Here is a 20,084-nt window from a genome sequence, read left to right as displayed (position 1 = left end):
CATGAAGTGGGTAATTTTTAAAACCTGCTGGGTAATTTAGATCTGAGAATATTTTTTTTCCTCTCCAGATGGATATATTTAATTATCATAGAATCATAGATTTCTAGACATGGTTGAGGATGCATTATGTGCATGATTTTCAAAGGTGCTGACCACTTACAGCTTCCTGTGGCTTCAGTCTGAGTTCTGGTGCTCGTTGCTTTGGAAAATCAGGCCCATTTGGTCTTTGTTGACAGGGTTTGGGTATTTATTTATATATTTAGTCTGCATATTTACCCTTTCATTATTGTTATAAAATATAATCCATTCTTTCCTAGTTCAGCAAAAAAAAAATTGTCCTTTATTTTTAATTTGTCTATATGTTTGTATTTCCCTTGAACCTTTTAAAGTTCAGCAGGGAAGATGTCCCTGCATTGTAATATTCTATTTCAGAAAGTAAATAGCTTTTATTTCCAAATTATGTATTACATGATCATTTCCTTACCTGGGAAGAACTCTGAACCTTGCTTGGCTGTAAGGGATCACAGGTCTTGAATATGGGTCTCCAGTTCCCCAGGCAGTTCTCAGACCACAGCCACAATCCAGCAGCTTTCTGGTACCAGCAGGGACTTTTGTAGGCTGATGGACCCTTGCTCACAGGCACCGCCCATGAAGGGCCGAATTGGAGGAGACATCTGGACCTCTCCAATTGGCTCAGTCTCACTATTTAAGCCAGAAGGAGGCACAGGAAGCTGTCTGAGAAACTAGATGAATTCCTGGTTGGTTGACACATCAGACCCTGCCTACTTACCTGGCTCCTGAGCCTTGCCTTGTTCCTGATTCCTGCCCTCGTTCCTTGATTCAGATCCCTGCTTTTATGCCCTACCCCTGGCTACTGTCTTTTGCTCTGATCCTTGGCTTGATTTCTGGCTCTGGCTCTGACCTTTGGATTGATTCCTGACTCTGTCTCTGACTCTGGTTCCTGGCTCCTAACTCCTGCTCTGACCACACTGCTCTGACCACTAGGCATGACTGCCTATATCCACATCTACAACAGTTTCCTAGGAAAACCAATCCCTCTGAATGGGGTCCAGTGGGGTATGGACCCAGTGGAGCTCCCCCTACCTCAAGGAGGGCTGGTGCGTCATGAGCAAGTGACTGGCTTCCAGACAGACAACCAAGCCATGCAGGCATGGATTGCACAGCTAGTCACTGAGAATCAGGCACTGCAAGGGCAAGTCCAGCAACCCTGTGCAGAAAACATTGCACTTTGGGCCCTACTGGCTTTTGAGCCCAGACTTGTTTGTCTCCCTCCCAGAGCACTTCAGTGAGGATTGTTCAAATATTGAGGCCTCATGAGGTCGCATGAACCAGTGCCTTGTTCTTGTTCTTGCTTCACCTTCAGACATACTCGTCCGACCAAGTCAAGGTAGGCCTGGTAGTCAGCCTGATGACTGGAGAGGCATTGGCCTGGGCCTTCCCCATGCTAGGGCCACAGTCCAGTGCTGTCTAGATGGGACGCTCTCCAGTGGGCAATATCAACCATCTTTGGAGACCCCAACTGTGCTCCCTCTGCAAAGGCTGCCTTGTGGAAGTTCTGACAGGGGTCAGGCATAGCTGCCACCTATGCAGCACACTTCTACCATCACACATCAAACATGGAGTGGTATGAGGCAGCCCAGCTGTTCCAGTTCAAATGGGACATGTGGGATGAGGGACAGGATGAGTTGGCTAGAGTTGAGACCCTGACAGATTGGGGTGCTTTCATCCATCTTGTCATCTCGATCGACAATCGGCTGCGTGAATGGTGGAAAGAAAGAAGATGGGTGCCATCGGAGTCATACCCACCATTCAGGAAGTTGAACCAATGTAGGGCGACCTGGCCCCTGGCCACTCACCCCCGAGGAAAGGGAGTGCCAGTGATGTTTTAACCTGTGCTTCTACTGAGGCGACCATGGTCACGCTATCTCTGATTGCACCATGAGGAACCCAGACTGAAGAGATCCAGGAAAAAGAGCCAGCTCGGGCCCAATAAAGAGGGCTAGCCTGAGCATCTGGACAAAATGTTCCCTGGTATCTGCAGCCACAGTCTTGTCATGGAGTGCAGGTCTTGAACCCTCATCCACAGGGATCTTTGGAGCAAGTAAGCGCCAACCTGCCACCCAGAGACTTGCTAACAAGTATCAGAATAGGAGCTGAACTCTGATAGAAGATTCCTATTACTGGAATTCGTTTGGCTCACAGCTTCTATATAAACCCAGCACAGGAACAGGAATTTGTGCAAGCAACTGGGGTCTCCCTGCTTTGGACTGCTTCTATTGTGATACCTGCTCCTACTGCCTGCTTATCATCTCCTGGTAACTTGACCCTGCCTACCACCCAACTCCTGGTTTGCCCTCTGACCTGTCTTGGACTCTGACCTCCGGGCATCAGACCTGGTCTGACTCCTGCTCTCACCACTAGGTCAGACTGCTCACAACCTGGTCGTGATAGGTCCTATCTGGAACACGTGCTGAATGCCATTGCTCAACACCACATTTGCAAGTAGTGGTTGAGCTGCATGTCCCAGAGTGCTCCCTTCTAATCCCTCTGCAGCAGGCCCTCACTGATTTGGGTGCAGTGGATAACTTTATCAAACTGGATGTGGCCCAAACCCTGCAGATTCCTCTAAAGCCCAAGCCGGTGTCAGACCTATTAGAGATGATTGATGGGTCCCCCTTATTCTTTGGACCAATGGCCATAGAGACCATACCCCTGTGGGTCACTAGTCAATGACACTGAGAGATGCTGCAGTTCAGTACCTTTTGCTTCCCACATTTTCCCTTGATCCTGGGTATTTATTGGTTGACTCTCCATAACCTTCTCATTCACTGGCACAAACTAAAGGTCAGCTTTTCTTCCAGCAGCACTGCCTGATCCCAGCAAGTAGAGTGTGAATAGCAGAGCCCTAACAGTTGCAAGCCTGGGTAGTTGGTCCGACAGACTCACCTGCTGATCCTGAACCTCGGCTTCCATCCCAGCACCGTGACTTTGCCTGTGAATATTAAAAAAAAAAAGAGAAAAGAATGCAAACATCCTACCCCTGCATATGGATTGTGACTACCCAACTGAACTACAGTGGGGAGTGAAAATTCCATTTGGTCACATGCATGCCATGTCTGAACCCAAACTGGCCACCCTACGCACCTAACTGCAGGAGAACCTGGCCAAGGGTTTTATTCACAAGTCCATCTTGCCTGCTGTGGCACTCGTCCTCTTCGTTAACAAGCCAGATAGAAGTCCATGCAAAGTGGGAAGCTATCGAGCACTGAATCAGGTCAGTATTAGGAACAGGTATCTCTAATTCCTGAACTATTGGACTGCATGGGGGCTGTCTGGGTATAAACAAAATTGGACCTCTGCAGGGCATATAATCTATATGTATTAGACCCAGGGATGAGTGGAAGACAGTCTTTTGAACCTGCTATGGACATTTTGAATACCTCATGATGCCTTTCAGTTTAATCAATGCCCCTGCCATGTTTTAACATTTTTATTGATGACCTGTTCTGAGATATTCTGGACCAATAAAGTGGTAGTTACCTGGACAACATACTTATTTTTCCAGACAGTGCTGAGCAACACACCATGGATGTCTGTTCTGTCCTTGAAAGGTGATGCCAATATGGCCTCTGCACTAAGCTGGAGAAGTGCGTTCAGTCAGGCCTCCACTGAATTTTTAGGCTCATCCTATCCCCGGAGGGTACTGGGCAGCTCCACCGAAGATCCAAGAACAACAGTGCTTCCTGGGATTTGTGAATTTCTATCAGCTATTTATCCCAAGGTTGTTGCAGTGCACTGCCCCGATCACTGCCCTATTCCCCCAAAATACAGAGTTCCTCTGGTGTCCAGGGGCCCAACAGGCATGGCATACTTGCAGGGCCATGATTCTTGGCGGAATGTATATGCATCCTTTCACATAGGTTATCCCATCGTGCGGTTCCCTATTAATGATTTCCTGAGCTGAGGTTGATTGAATCAGGGCAAGCAGGCCTTTGTGGGAGGAGGGTGCACCCAGAAAGTTATGAGGTTTAAGAATGTTGGACCACCTCACAAATGTGGCACACTCCATCCCTTGCATTGGCCTGCCTTCCTCCCAGGAAACTGCCTGGCTCAAGTTATCTGCCTCCACGGTCTGCCAGAGCGCATTGTCTCTGATTGTGGTGCACAATTTATCTCTTGCTTCTGGCGTGAAGTCCTTTGGTTGTTGGTCATTTGGTCCAGTCTCTCCTCTACTTATCACCCCCAGTCAAAAAGTCAGGCAAAAAGAACAAACCAAATGTTGGAACAGAAACTATGCTACTATATAAACTGCCACCAGGATGACTGGTCCTCGATACTACTGACTCTGGCTCTGACCTTTGCCTTGATTTCTGACTCTGGCTCTGACCTCCAGTTCCTGGCTCCTGCTTTGACTATGAAGCCTGACCACCACTGCTCTGATCACTGGGTCTGCCAGGCTATATCCCTGTCTACAACATTGAAGTCCCAAGTAGCATCCGCTATTTTTCTCTTTTGCTTCCCTCTCTCAAAGTTTGTTGGCTGAAAAGGGCTGGCTGAAAAGGGCAAGACATGGTTCTGGAGAGTGTATTAATGCCACTTCCATATGTGCCGGTGGAGTCACAACAAACTCAGGATGTGGTCCTCCTGCAGGATCTTTTTTTCTCCAGCACATTGTAGCCCAGGAGCAAAATATTCTAATTTAGATCACCACACTGTAGAACATTGGACTAGCACTGGGCTACAACAGAACCTCAGAGTTACAAGCACCAGAGTTATAAAGTGACAGGTGACACACACCTCCTTTGGAACCAGAAGTACGTAATCAGGCAGCAGCAGAGACAAAACAAAGAAAAAAAAAAGAAAAAGCAAATACAGTATGGTACTGTGTTAAACATAAACTATGACAAATATAAAGGGAAAGTTTAAAAAAAAAGATTTGACAAGGTAGGGAAACGGTTTCTGTTTTTCATTTAAATTAAGATGGTTAAAAGCAGCATTTTTCTTCTGCATAGTAAAGTTTCAAAGCTGTATTAAGTCAATTTCAGTTGTAAAATTTGAAAGAACAACCATAACGTATTGTTCAGAGTTACAAACATTTTGGAGTTACGAACAACCTCCATTCCCAAGATGTTCACAACTCTGAGATTCTACTGTAATCACAAAATACGATTTTACTCTAGCCCGTTGACTTTTGTGAGCAGTTTTCTATTTACTTATTTTTTCATGTTTCTATTTTATTTTTGTACAGAGTAATTATATTCAATAGATTTTTCCTAATAGTATCTTGTCACATCAGTGCAGGAAGGCAATTTGGCATTGCATTAATTGACTTTGTGCCTATGTACATATCAGTGGTGGGCAACCTGTGGCCTGCGAGCCACACGCAGCGGGTCCGGCTAATTCACTGGCGAGCCATGAGACAGTTTGTTTACATTGACCGTTCGCAGGCACGGCTGCCCGCAGCTCCCGCAGCTCCCAGTGGTTTGCCGTTCATGGCCAATGGGAGCTGCGGGAAGCGGCGCGGGCTGGTGTTGGGTTGGGGTGTGGGGTGCAGGCTCTGGGAGGGAGTTTGGGTACAGGAGGGGGCTCAAGGCTGGGGCAGGGGTTGGGGTGCGGGAAGGGGTGAGCAGTGCAGGCTCTGGGCGGCACTTATCTGAGGTGGCTCCCGGAAGCGGCGACAGCTCCCTCTGGCTCCTAGGCACAAGGGCGGCCAGGGACTCCGCACGCTGCCCCTGCCTGCAGGCACTGCCCCTTCAGCTCCCATTGGCCACGGTTCCCGGCCAAAGGGAGCTGCGGAGCTGGCGCTCGGGATTGGGGCCAGTGTGTGGAATCCCAGTGGCCGCCCCTGTGCCTAAGAGCCAAAGGGAGATGCTGGTAGCTTCCTGGGAGCCACGTTGAGCCAGGCAGTCACCCTGCCCTCAACGCTGCAGGCAACCAACTGGACTTTTAACGGCCCAAGCCTCCAGGGTCCCTTTTCGACTGGGTGTTCCAGTCGAAAACTGGATGTCTGGCAAGCCTCGCCTGGCCCCAAATGTCTACACAGCAACTTTTATCCCCACAGGCCAACCTCCACAAGCCCAAGTCAGCTGACCTGGACTGGCCACAGCCATGCCATGGGTCTTTTATCCCAGTGTAGATGTACCCTCAAAGGCTTAGGTGTACCTTTTCACTCACGAGTTCTCCCCCAGAGACCTGAGAGGAGCATTCCAGCTTTGAAATATTTCTAGGGGGGAGAATATGTCTCATGCAAAATTTTTATCATTAGCTAGTTAAGGGGTGTTTTCCCTTAGGCTATATATTCTTCCTTTAACATTCATGTGAATTTATGGGTGTCAAAGTAGAACCCTTAAGAGATATTTTCTTAATGCAAAAGAAATAGATTGAGAATTAAAATCAAATATTTTAAAAAAAATCAAATGTCAGGGCAATGGACTTCAAACAAAAAGCATCCCTAGTTCATACGAAGGTCTATAAACAGGCATTTAAAATAGTCATTCTATATTCACTGTGTAGTCAAATCATTTTTCATAAACTTTAAGCACTGACCATTTCGCACGAAGGTCATAATTGATAAATCTACACATTTTCATTTTCTGCAGCTTGGGAGGTATTTCGTTAAGATACCTCTTTGCTTACCTTTAATGAGGTTTACAGAACAGACAAAATGTCTGTATTGTTTGTATTTTTTTTCCAATCTGATGGTGGCTGAGCTAAAAGTATTACCTTGTTCCACAAATGCCAAAGCACTGGTTTCAGGTGTGGGTATTATAAAAACATTTTCAGATAGCCCTTATCTGATTAAACATTTCTGTAACTGCAGCCCTTAATGGAATTAACTTGAATAGTCAGCTACTTCTGTGATTTTCCAAAAATTGTTGGGATGCCACCACCTTACAATACAGATAATTAATACTTTAAAAAGGTAAATATTACTACCCATATTTTAAGATAGAGAAACAGGTCACAGTGAATCAGAGGCAATCAGAAATAGATCCAAGTTATCCTGACTCCTTGCCATTAACTGTAACCATTAGGTTGAATTGCCTCTTAACAAAGAATTTTTAGATTATTTAGGTTTTTTTCTTTTTTTTAGTATATATTTTCAAAAGCTATCTTTTAGACATTGCAACATACAAAGATCTTATTACACATCAGACAACATTTTACATAAAGTTGCTTAGGAATTCTTCAGGACAAATATGTCCACAGCTGGGGCACTCCCCAAGAAGATCAGCAGAAAGGGTAACCTGCCATGCCCGCACAGCAAGATATCCTGATCTGGTTATAGTCTGGTGGAGCTCTTTAAGGCTTCAGGAAGGAGCCATTCTCCTGTGCGCTATAGGAGCTCTAGTGTTGGACACAGGGTCTGTCCTGAAGAGCTTCTAAGTTCCATCAGAGGTGAGGTTTGCTCTGATGAGGCTTCACAGGGCAAGTGCTACCTCAAAAGAAGGAGCCTTAAAGTGGATGTAAATGTAATTTATGTCCACTTTAAGGTGCCTTTATATTGCCAGAGTGGTGTATGGGGGCCTTAGTGTAAATGAGAATCCAACCCCAAAGTTTCATGTGTGGAAGCTGTGTGGAAGCTGTGCCAACACTATACTTCAGTCTTGGGACAATTTTATACTTGAGAAGCCTGGGGATGTTATTTTACTTTATTTCACTGTAAGTTATGGTCAATTGGAAATTAAAACTATGTAGCTGTAGTCAAGTATGTTAAATTTAAGAAATGGAGCAGTTGGAAAATACAACCTCTAGAAGCTAGAGGGCATAGGAGACATAGAATGTCTGTATGTAGAATTTAGTTATCAAGATATTTGAGGCAGCCATTTGGAGTAATTTTCTGTTGTTTTTATACAATATGCCACTCACCACTTAACATAATACAGTTCAGACTGATTTTATCCTCTTTCCAAAGAGCAGCTACTGAAATATGGAAATATCTTTTTGAATTTTGATTAGTTTTGTGTAGAGTTAGTCAAGATTAAAAACTGCAATTTGTAGAGATTTCAATCTAAACTGAGACACTAATATATATCTAACACAAAATATTATATAAATAAAAAAGTTTGTGGTTTGTATTAACTAGTACTACCGTAGAGAGCTATTTATTAATGACAAAATCTACACAAGAATTTTCATAGGTTTTAATGTAATTCAAGTTAAAAAAATATACACCTTAGAGTATAATAATTTAAAAATGAAAACGATAGCATCTACCTGCTCTGTGAAAGACAAACACATTTATGATCCTACAAACCCTACTACCAACTAGAATAACCATTTATATATACTGTCTATGTCTCTAAAACAAAGTTCTTGGAGCTCACCATAAATATTACTAACAGAGCGGTGTGAAAATTTTATGATAAAGCTGCACAAAAATCACCAGGCCTTGGGTTCCAAATCAGTGTTAATCAACTGAAGATTCATCAAAAGGTTTACTAAAGATCACAAACCTTTCAAATGAACTGGGATTGATGCAAAACACAATTTCATGTTGAGTTTTTGAGTTCGTTTGAACCTGTGTTGCAAAGTGAAATCTATGGACTGAGCTCATAGGAACTGAAATCAAATAAAAGATTTCCACCAGCGCTTACCAACTGGAACTGACAAATTTCTCACAACTTTAGTTATAATTACATGGTTGGACCTGATTTATGCTGAGCCAGTACTCAAGACACCCTCAGTTTTCATTTCAGACAATAAGAATTAATGGTTCTCTGTGTATCTCAGGGTCAAGTCAGAATGCAGTATAGACAAGATACATATCTCCCATATGTTATAGAAAAAATAGTTTAAAAAATTGTTCCATATCAGAATAACTGGATATACAGTCACACTCAGCTCTACAATATAGAGGCCCTGATCCTGCAGCCTTTACTCAAGTAAAATATCCAAGGAGGTAATAGATATTTTCACCGAGAAAGGGCTTCAGAACAGGTGGGGTGTGTTCCTACAAACCCTTAGTCATGTAAGTAACCTATAGCCCTATAAGAAGTCCCATTGCAGTCAATAGGAATACTCATGTGAAGAAGGGTTGCTGGATTGGAGCCTTCATGTGGTGCTGCATATTGTGTGAAATGTGTAAGGATGACATTCAAGTAAACAAAACAAGAAACTGGTAAAGTAATAAATCTCTAGTGAATTATTGATCAGGTTCTGAATTATGCAGTAATGATTATGAATGAATATGTTTTAGGGAATACACCTGAAGACAGCAACGATGCAACAAATAATGTGCTGTATACTCTGAACTTTTTCTCAAATAAGTACTTATACAAATGAATAAATAAATGGAATGTACAGGAACACTGTTCGGTGAGTAACAATTATGTAGTTAGAAACTATGGACCAGATTCAGAAAAGCACTGAGACACATGCTTAAATCCCTTTGGAGACAAATGAAGGATACGTTTAAGTGCTTTGCTGAATAGGAGGGACTTAAGCAGGTGCTTAAAGTGAAGCACATGTGTATGGGCTTTCCTGAATCAGGGCCTATGCTGTAAGATGGAGCTTCCTGATACGTGTCACAGATAAAGATAGAAAAATAAAAGGATTTGTTCCTTAAAGCAACTGCCTACTATTACATAATTTTACCTGCAAAGCCCTTTCCTGCATTGTCTTGTGAATTTGCTCGAGGACATGTATGACATAACAAAAAGATAATGTAGGCACTACTGCAGTATAATAATAATAAATAGTAAATGACATTCTTACATTTCAAACAAATTGAAAATGAAGGAAGGAGGCCAATAGAAAAAAGAAGAAAAGAAGGATTAGGGAATGTGAAAGTTCTAAACATCAGCCAACAGTGGCCATAAAACAAAACATCTTTGAAATAAAAAATCTGAAGGATTTTGTTAGAAATGGAGAATGATGGACTGAAATGGATGTTGGGGACAGGTATAGTGTTCCAAGTCCTATGGCCTGCCTTGACAATGATGTCTGAGCACAGATTTAGGTCTGTATTTTCCAAGGAAGCATTACAGTGAGAAAGATGGCTTCTCATTAAAGAATGGAGGTAAAGCTGAATCTTCCCACCTTGACAAATCCAAAATCCAAGTCCAAGTTTCAGTGGGGGGCAATAAGTCCCTTCATAAACCAAATGACAAACCTTAGATCATCACAACCTCATCCCAAGTCTGAAGGCTGATGCCCACTCATGGCAGAGATAACTTTGGTGGGGACAGCCATGTGTTTTCAGGCCCAGTGGGCTGTCATTACTGCAAACATGCCACGTGAGGACTGGAGAGTCTTCAAGTCAAATGGTCAGCCTGTGATCTTGTGAGCAGAAGGCAAATCCCATAGACAAAGTCAGTTCAACAGGTCATAGAAATAGAAAGACGAAGGAAATAAAGAATAGCATTTGATTTTATTAGTATCCAACAGCTGATAATGCTGGACCAAAGTGAAAAGCTGGGACAGGGAGGGATGTTTTCTTATCAGATAGAGTGTAGAACAGAGGTCATTGCTGAACAGGTGAGAACTCTTTTGTCTCTGTAAAGGAAAGTTGCCCTTTTATTTCGGAGTTAAAGAGCAGGAGGGAGAGCTTGTGTTCTTTACTGTTCTGTGTTTTTCCAGGTCCTCCCTCATTTTCAGCTGCAACAGAAAGGGAGAAGAAGAAAAAAGAAAAAAACCAAACCAACCCCAACACGATGGCAGCTGCTGCAAACCTGTTGGGATCTATGTAAATGCACACTCAAAGACACAGGTATATTTCCCGCCAAAGGAAAAAAATCAAATATTCAGTTCAGTCCTGTTCAGCTGGTATCATTCACTTTTAGTGCCTGGCTTCATTCCGGTGGTGGCTGTTGGTGTGGGCTTTCGCAAAGCTCTAGTTCTGTCCACAACATATTGGGAACAAGTTGCAGATGTGCCTTTATTGTTAAGTGATTCAGATTATTAATATGTTTGGTCCTTTTGTTTAATAGATTATCATTTTGAAATGGAAAATAAACCATTTTAGGATGCTTAAGTGCCCTTACGTACAATAATACTTTACAACAGAATCAGAGACACGGCTTAAGGAGCCAAAACCCTACTCGGTACATGATATAGTTCTAAGCATATGTCCATCTTATTATTCCACTCCTTCTTTGTATGTATTTTCCTTCTCAATTTTCTTTTGCAGATCACTGGTAGATCCCAAAAATATAGGTTTTAATTATGTACAGTGCCATGAGTTTTGTGGGGGTATCAGACTGCTGTTTCCGCATTTTCCTCAGCGAATGTGCATTTCACCTTTGTTAATTTCTTTCTATGGGATTGTGTTGCTGGGCTGAGGTCTGGAAAAATGGATATATTGTTTTCTTGAAATGAGAGATGTCTTTTTCTGGCTGCAGTTCGGATTCTCCCGAGCTCTGGAATTGGAGATAGTTATAATGATTGTGTTTCACACTTTATTTTCTTCAGTTCATCCCTAATAGGGATCATTCCATAGCTCTTCACAGCATAAAAGGGATCACAGTGAGATTCAGTGGGGGGAATGGGGTAGAAATCATTTGGTCTAGAAAAGCTCTGAGGTCAAGATCTTTCCTACACAGAGGATTTCCCAAAATCTTGATGTTTGCGGACCACCGCTGATTTTCTGCAATCCCAGGCTTTTGGACTGAAATAATTCAATGTCTAGTAACTGCTGTTCTGAACTTCTGCCACTCACTGGCTGCTTCCTCTTGCTTCTGTGTGCTATGCTCTATTTGATCCAGATGTTTCTCCACATGAGCTACCCAGCCATCTAGATTATTTATTTTGGAGGTCAGTCTCAATTTTGTTTTCTGATGAAGAGATTCTAGTTTAGAGGCTCTCAGTTTATATGTGGAGGGATTCCAGGGGCTTTGGCATTCTTGCATGATTAGATTCAGTTAGTGGGTTCCACTATGTCCTTTTGCTGTATTGAAACTGACCTCAACAGGGGTAATTTCAGTTTTGTAGCATTTTTCAGTTTGCCTTGGATGTAGCCAATATCTGTTCTCAGGAGATTTCAGCCCAAAATAGTGGAAATCCTATAAGAACAACTTTGACTTTACAGTACTGGAGATATGCCATTACAGTACTGGAGAACCCAGAGCCATTATCTTAGTTGGCCTTGAAATGGATCCCTGAGCCCTAGATAGTATCAGAATAATTCCCTGTAGCTTATATCTCTGAAACATATTTTTGACTATTCCAAAAAATGATCCAAAGACTCTATATGCTGCATAAATCTGATTTAAGATGTTTCAAAACACATAGGGATAGATTTTCAAATATAATCGGTGTCCACAGATGAGGCCAGATTTCCAAGACGCTTAGCACTCAGCAGCTCTCATTGAGAACAATGCTGCAAAACTTTTGAGGTCTGATGCCTTATCTAGGTCCCTAAATGGGAACACTGTTTTGAAAACCTGGTTCCTATTGGGGTTCTCAGCCTTTCTGAATATTTTGGAAAAATTGTGCTTTGTGTAAGACAAAGGCTCAGAAATGGTTATTAAAACAATCCCTTCAGTACCCATATTCATGTATAAAATTGCATGCCTCTAAGTTATAGATCAGTTATATCAAAGGAGGAGTAAAAATATGTCAGTGCATATTTCATTAAAGACCCCAAATAGTTTTGCTTAAGTGTCTCCACAGGTTTCATCCATCCTGGCTCCTAATAATCCAAAATCAGGTCTATCCAGTTCTGAGGCCAGTGCAGATTAAATTGAGTTTCTGATTATCTGAATGTGACTCAGAGATTTCCCACACAATCGGCATCCCCACTCCTGTAGTAGTCAGTTGAAGTCTGTGTCAAGTTGTGCTAGACAGCTGAAAGAAGAAATATGTGATTTCAATGCTGTACTTAAATAAATATGTAGATCAGGGCTCAAAATGGGGATCAGGCTGTGAGCCATTGCAGCTAGGAAGAAGCTAGGGCTTGATCATGAGCCTCTTCAAATCAATGCTAAAGCTCCTATTGACTTCAGTGGCGCAAGATTAAGCCCAGAGGACCAGATCCTCATAAGTATGTAATTGCTTAATTCCCAATGATTTCAATGGGAGTTAGGTTCCTAAATACCTTTGAGGAACAGGGCCAGAGTGCTTCTAAAGTCTGCTTGAGCATTGCCTTGTGGGAAATCTGGCCTTCTGTCCAATGACATTAGAATGGGAAAGGCTCTGTGGAAAGCAATAAAAATGAAAGGAAAGACATGGGGAAAGTGAACCAGCAACATGGTTTACAACACCAGTATAACAATCCTCCTGGTTGTTTGTCCAGACAATTTAAAAACAAAAAATGCTGGAATGAGCAAATCAGGGGGCAATCGCAGGAAAGCAATTAGTATGAAGAGATAGGAAGCTAGTGGTGACAAGGCTGAAATGAAGAGCAAATCAAAATAATCGGAGTTGGAAGCAGACTAAACTGCAGACTACACTGTGTTTTAAAACCCACAGCAGCAATTCTTAGAACCCGAGCTAATAACTTCAGGCTCGCAAGGCTCACGATATGGTGCTAAAATCACCAGTGTAGACATTGCAGCTTGGGCTGGAACTCAGACTCTGAAGCTCACCCTCCTCCTTGGGCTTCAGAGTTCGAGCTTCAATTCAAGCTGCAACATCTACATAGTTGTTTGTAGTGCCATAGTGGGAGCCTGAGGGTGTTGACACAGGCGCTGAGATTTGCTGCTGAGGGTTTTAAAATACAGTGTACTCTAAGGGCCCAGTTCTGCAAGGACTTACTCGTGTGCTTAGCTTTATGCACTGTGAGTAGTCCCATTGACTTCAATGGACATTAGGGTAGCAACCTTTTTGTAATGGAAATGGTTAGTATAGTTGAGGGTTTGGAATAGCACAGGGTTAAACAGGAGATGAAAAATGAGAAAATGTTAAATAAAATAAATGAGGTCATATTAAAAATAAAAGTGCTAAAAGTAAATTCGGAAAGAGAGAAAAACCAAAAATATAAACATATCAGAGGAAAGAATTTAAAAAAAATTGTTCTTCATCTTTCCCCTTCCCCCACACTTGTCTGTTTTGATTGTAAGCTCTTTGGGGCAAGCTATTTATCTTATTTTATACCACCTAGCATGTTTGAGATGCTATTCAAATAAATAATAAAATAATAACAATAATAAAAATAATTACTAATGCAATGATGGCAATAGACAATCATCATCCAAGCAACTACTAGACCAATTTGAGGTCCTGAGTATTTGTTAATGATATGCTAGACCCCTAAGGGCCTATAGCTGAAATTGTCTCTTAGTGGAAACTCTCAGAATGATTCCATTCACATAAGGACGTAATTACACCTTTCCTCACAATCGCACATTTCTAATATCCTCAGAGTAATTGCAGAATTGCAGTGTTTGAGGAGTGAAGCATTCCTTTATCTTTAAAGCAGGAAGGACCTTGGAACCTTTAAAACCTATAGAACACTTACAGTGTGGCAAAACTCTAGATTAATGGGAAAGGCTCAGAGGCATCATCAGTGTCTGAAAGAAGCTCAAGTAAATCTGAGTCACACTGTCAGCTACAATGCACTCTTTTTACTAGAATGAATTCTAAACAGAGGAAGAGAGAGAGACTCCGAGGAAATCTCAGCTATAGAAATCTGCTTTGTATTTTGATTTTACTTTCATGTTTTTATTTTTTAACTTGTTCCAACTATTGCATTATAATTCTTATTCAGGTCGATTCTAATTCAGCAAAATGTATGTTTTAAAAAATTGTTCCCACCAATGTTGTTGAAAAGGTTTAGCTGGCAGAGTAGCTCTCATGCTTGTAAGCAGGGTTGAGCAAATCAGATAAAATAAAATATGAATCAAGCAGGCATTTGTCCAAAAGCTTTCAACCAAAGTTTCTCTGAGGTTCCAGTAAATCTAGATAATATTTTTTTCTTGTTTTTCATTTCTAGGTGCCTCTACATTTCCAGCTTCTAGATCAGAAGGAGAAGTGCCAAAATATCACGAAATGTATGGGACTTATTTCAACTCTCTTCCCAGCAATTGTGTTCTTTTTCTTTTTAAGACAGAACTCTTATTTAATTAAACAACTATATTAGTCTTATCTAATCATTACATAACAATGAGAACCTGCTGTAAGCTTCAGCTAGTCATAGCTTCGCACAGAAGTTCAGAGCTCCACCTTCCAAAACAGAGAATGACCTTTTGTCTTTGCAGCCACATCTCACAGCCTTAGGCAATGACCAAAGCTGTGAGCAGGGTCATTCCAACATCCATGTACCCAGGATGTGCAAAGGTCAAGCTCTGGAATAACAACTGGGAAAATGCAAACCATTAGAGGATAAAGAACTTACTACTAATATGCTTTATTAATGTTTAAAAGTGTAACATTCTTAATACCATAGCATTTACACTGCTGGCTTCAATAAATTTGGCCCTCCAGGGAGGTTACTATTTTTTAAAATGAACTACTGTTTGTGAGCTGTACTTTGATCCAGGAAGAGGAAGATAGAGCACAGACCTGCTAGTTCAGAGAGAAGGATGAAGAGAGTGAAGTGAAATCCATGTGGTTGTAAAAGGCATTGCACTGCTCTTTGTTCTGCCTAGCGTAGTTGAAGAAAGAGGACAGGATAATTCAGTCAGTTACAATGTGCAAAGAAGAGACAAACTGTGAATAAATAAAGCTAAAACTGGGGAAACTTTAGGAACTGAAATGCTATGCAACTTTTACTGCAAGAAATCTTTGTAGGGAACTGTCTACAGAGTCTGAAGGCCTTAAATTTCTGAGAAACAAAATGAGTTGATTTTAACCAAAACCTGTAATTTACTAGATTAATGGTCTGCAAAGATATGATTTAGAACTAAGAGAAGGTTGCTAAGTTAGAAAGAAGAATGTTGTTCAATGTACGTTGACTTGTCTAATTATATGTGGGACTTATTTTCTTGAGACTAAACTGCTTTAAAAAAATAACATTGGGTGTGTCTCTCTAAATGCATTTAATGTTGGAAACATGTAATTTCTACATGTGGTATCATTTAGTTGTTTTAAAAGGAACAAAAACAAATATATTTTTTAATACAGTTACGCCCCCCCACTCTTCCTCACTTGATAAACATGTAGACGTGCACTTCTACAGATGATTTCAGATTATATCTATAGTGGTATCAAACTAACATTTGGGATTCAAGGTAACTGTTGTCTGTCATTTGTATAGCTGTGAGGGGAATAAAAGAGACTGAATGGTTACATGGGGCCAGATCCTGAGGACTACACATGGCTTTACTAGCTTTCTTAACATTTCTGAACTCATTGCCTTCATTAAAATTGGGAAGCAGGCATAGTACTTTCCAAATTAGGTCCTAGATGGGGAATTTTCTTGAGTGCTACACTCTGTCAGAGTGATTGCTTTTAGGGTGTAACCTGATTTATGTGTTCCCAATTAATAGTGTAAAGATAAGGAACAGAACCAAACAGAACTCTTTAAGGTTTGAGCCTCTGGGGTGGTTCCAGATAATTTAAGTTAGTGGAGGACTGTGAATGACACGAGTGATAGAATTAGAGACTCTATTTAAAATAAAATAATTAGTTTAAAGCAAACAGACATTACACAGAATTTATACTCGCATTCTGAGATGAAATGGTGCATCCAGGGTTGATCAGTGCATGTATGAGAAGAATGAGTATACAATCCTTTTTCTAATGGCATGCAAATCTAAAGGAGCATGCAAATCTAAAATTAGTTTACTATCCTTTTTATAGTCAATTATAATAATACTCCTAATTAGTTAAGACTGCCTTTTACCATATCTATATTTCTGCTCCCATATTTAATCTTCCATATCCCAAACCCCAAATATCTTCTTCTTCTTCTTTATTGGCTATTAATATTGAACATCATTCTAACTATTATTTGTGTCAGTGCAAATTTTGTGGTTACCAGTATTCTAAAACATCCAAAAATTTCCCTACAACACTTAAAACCAAAACATGTTTACAACATGACCTGAGTTTATGTCCTAACTTATCTCTAGCTTGCCACTGAATTGTCTCACTTCGCTTCACTTAATTCACAGGCCTTATTATTATCAAGTCCAAATTTAGGTCCTACTTACAGCACATTTCTATTTAACAAAAGCAAGCACCATCCCTATAGGCTACACGGGCTTTTCACGATAAGGCGTTTTTATAGATTGTTGTCTATACTGAATTCTTTAATACAGAGAGACGGCATGGGTTCCAGTGAAGGTGTATGGAATTTCAGTCAAGTAGTAACAGCAGTTGGATGACTAGGTAGTCTGTTCACTTCTGTTCAAACTTGTCATATGTTGCTCTAACTATTTATTTGGATACTTTGGGAGTAGCATTGACTGTCCCTCCAGCTGACTAAGGCCAAATGCATATCCTTCCAGAGTCAGTCAGTATAATGGGTGTGAATGAAGTAAAAATGTTATTTTTTAAATTGTTGCAATAGTATCAGTTACAGTATTCCATATTGTACAGTTCATCCTACATCACCTTTGAAAATGGCATCAGAATCTGGGAAGCATGAAGAAAATAAAATTCCTTCTGATGCAGGTGTACACATAAGTGTCCTATAACAGGTGTACTGCCCTGTAAGGAAGTGTCCAAGGCCTCACACTGCTGTTACTGTCTGTGCCTGAGGACTGACCCATTCTCTGGGTTGTAATTCCCAGAGGGATTGATGAGAATTGTAGCAGTGCGTGGTAAGGCCTACTGGGAAGTGGGATACAAGGTGCAGCCATCTCCTAGTGTGGGCGAGAGCAGCAGCTTGGTGACAGGGCTCTCCAGTGATTGAGGTATAGGAAGGGCCAGTGGTGGTAGTCCCAACTGAGATGGAATGGGAGGAGAAGGATGGAAGAAGGCCTAAGAGGGCAACAGGCAAGCAAGTATAGAAAATAGCAATGGATGGGGAGTGGGAAGAGTGAAGCAGGCAACTCTGAAGCTGGAGTCGATGGACAAAGATGATCAAAGGGATGGAATGCAAGCCATATGAGCAAAGACTGAAGGAGCTGTGTATGTTTAGTTTGGAAAAGAGGGGATTGAGGAGGGACATGATACTTGAAAGGCTGCCATAAAAAAGACTGAGAAAAGTTGTTCTTTCTCGCCACAGAGGGCAGGACAAGAGGCAGTGGGTTCAAACTACAGCACAGCAGATTTAGATTAAATCTCAGGAGAAACTTCCTAACTGTAAGAACAGTAGGACAATGGAACAGACTGCCTAGGGAGGTTGTGGAAACTGTCACTGGAGGTTTTCAAAAGGAGGCTGGATAGCCAAGTGTCTTGAATGGTTTAGACACAACAAAGCCTTCACCTTGGCAGGGGGTTAGACTAGATGACCCTTGTGGTCCCTTCTAACCCTATGGTTCTATGATTCTATGACTACTCATTGCTTAGGGACTCAGAGCTAGAATTGGTAGTAAAGGGTGTGATATTGCACCCCATAATGCTTTATAGAAATATGCTTATGAATGTAAATATTACATAACTGGAATATGTTTTATGCTACATATGCCATGTACATATCTTTGCAAAGGTTATGTTCTACTGAATGTATTCATCCTATTTGTATGCATGTATCATTTTTATGTCTGAAATTATGAGCGTTGGCTCTATGCTTGTATTTAAAGTGTTTGCTGTAGAAAGCACCTAAGGCAGATTTGGCCAAATAGTCTGAAGGGGTTATTCAAGTAATTGGGAGTACTTGGCCAACAATGGACCTTGATAGACACCAATCCACATCTGAGCTTTCCTGGGAACGTTCGGGCTAACATGGCATCAGCCTGTAAAGAACTGAGTCATGCATGGACACGTGACTTGCCCGTGTGACTCCAAAACTCCATCTTGTAGCTGTAATTCTACACAAGGGGAGAGAGGGGTTTCCACCCAGAAGAGGGAGGCTATATAAGCTGCAGGGAAACCCCTCCATTTTGTCTTCAGCTGGCTCAAGAGATAGCCTCTCCACCCCAAAGGATGTCCGAAAGAAACTGGAACAAAGGACAGTAACTATAGGGGTGTGAGTGATTGCTGGACCCAGACTAGAAGGAGGCTAGTCTGTCAAAGAAGCTTATTGGAACATCTCTGAGGGTGAGATTTACCTGCATTTAGTTTCCTTCCGTATTAGACTTGCGTGTTTAGATTAGACTTGCGTGTTTTATTTTATTTTGTTCGGTAATTTACTTTGTTCTGTCCATTATTACTTGGAACCACTTAAATCCTACTTTTTGTATTTAATAAAATATAAGCTTTATACAGGGTAAAATGGATTTATTTGGGTTTGGACCCCATTGGGAGATGAGTATCTGAGTGCTGGAGACAGGAACACTTCTTAAGCTGTTTTCAGTTAAGCCTGCAGCTTGTGGGGGACGTGGTTCAGACTTGGATCTGTGTTTGCAGCAGGCAAGCGTGTCTGGCTCAAACAAGGCAAGGTACTGAAGTTCCAAGCTGGCAGGAAAAATGGGCTCAGAGGTAGTCTAGGCACATGGTTTCTGTGATCCAACCCGCCACAGAGGGTGGGCATGTCGGGCTCACATATGCCTCAGTAGAGCCACCCTGAGGTAGTGTGCTGATACATCTGTTTCGAATGGTTAATTCCCCACCACCAAGGGGGGAAGGGCTATTTGTGGACCTTGCAACCAAGGCATAAAAGTCTATATTAAACTGATAGTCACCAAGAGGAAAGCCACTGACCAATGAAAAAACTGAGGCATAGCTGCATCCTGACAGCAAGGGTTAAGGGGCCCTGCTACACACCCATTCTTTGGTAATGAGCAGTTCCATGGGAATGATCTGAATGGGAGCTGTGTGTAACTTTCATTTCTAGGGCAGGGGGAATACACAAGAGAACATGCAAAACCACACCCTAGCCAGGAGAACCTGCAGATCAGTATTCCTAAAATGTTTCAAAAGGGGCAAAATATGAGTGTCCAGCAATCATTCCCACTGCTGGTGCTTTGATAACATTGTGTTGAGGACAGTATAAATGATGACACCTTTTCAGGTTGTGTGTATGAATGCACAGTCTGTCATAATACCTCTCTCTGATCCCCCAATATTAAAATATGAGTCTCTTCACCCATCATGGTCATTAAATGACATCCCACATTGTATGATAACTGAAATTT

The sequence above is a fragment of the Natator depressus genome, chromosome 6 (genome assembly GCF_965152275.1).
Source record: "Natator depressus isolate rNatDep1 chromosome 6, rNatDep2.hap1, whole genome shotgun sequence".
NCBI classification, from domain to species: domain Eukaryota; kingdom Metazoa; phylum Chordata; order Testudines; family Cheloniidae; genus Natator; species Natator depressus.
The sequence above is the reverse complement of the archived record's forward strand: the minus strand, read 5'-3'. Positions refer to the sequence as shown.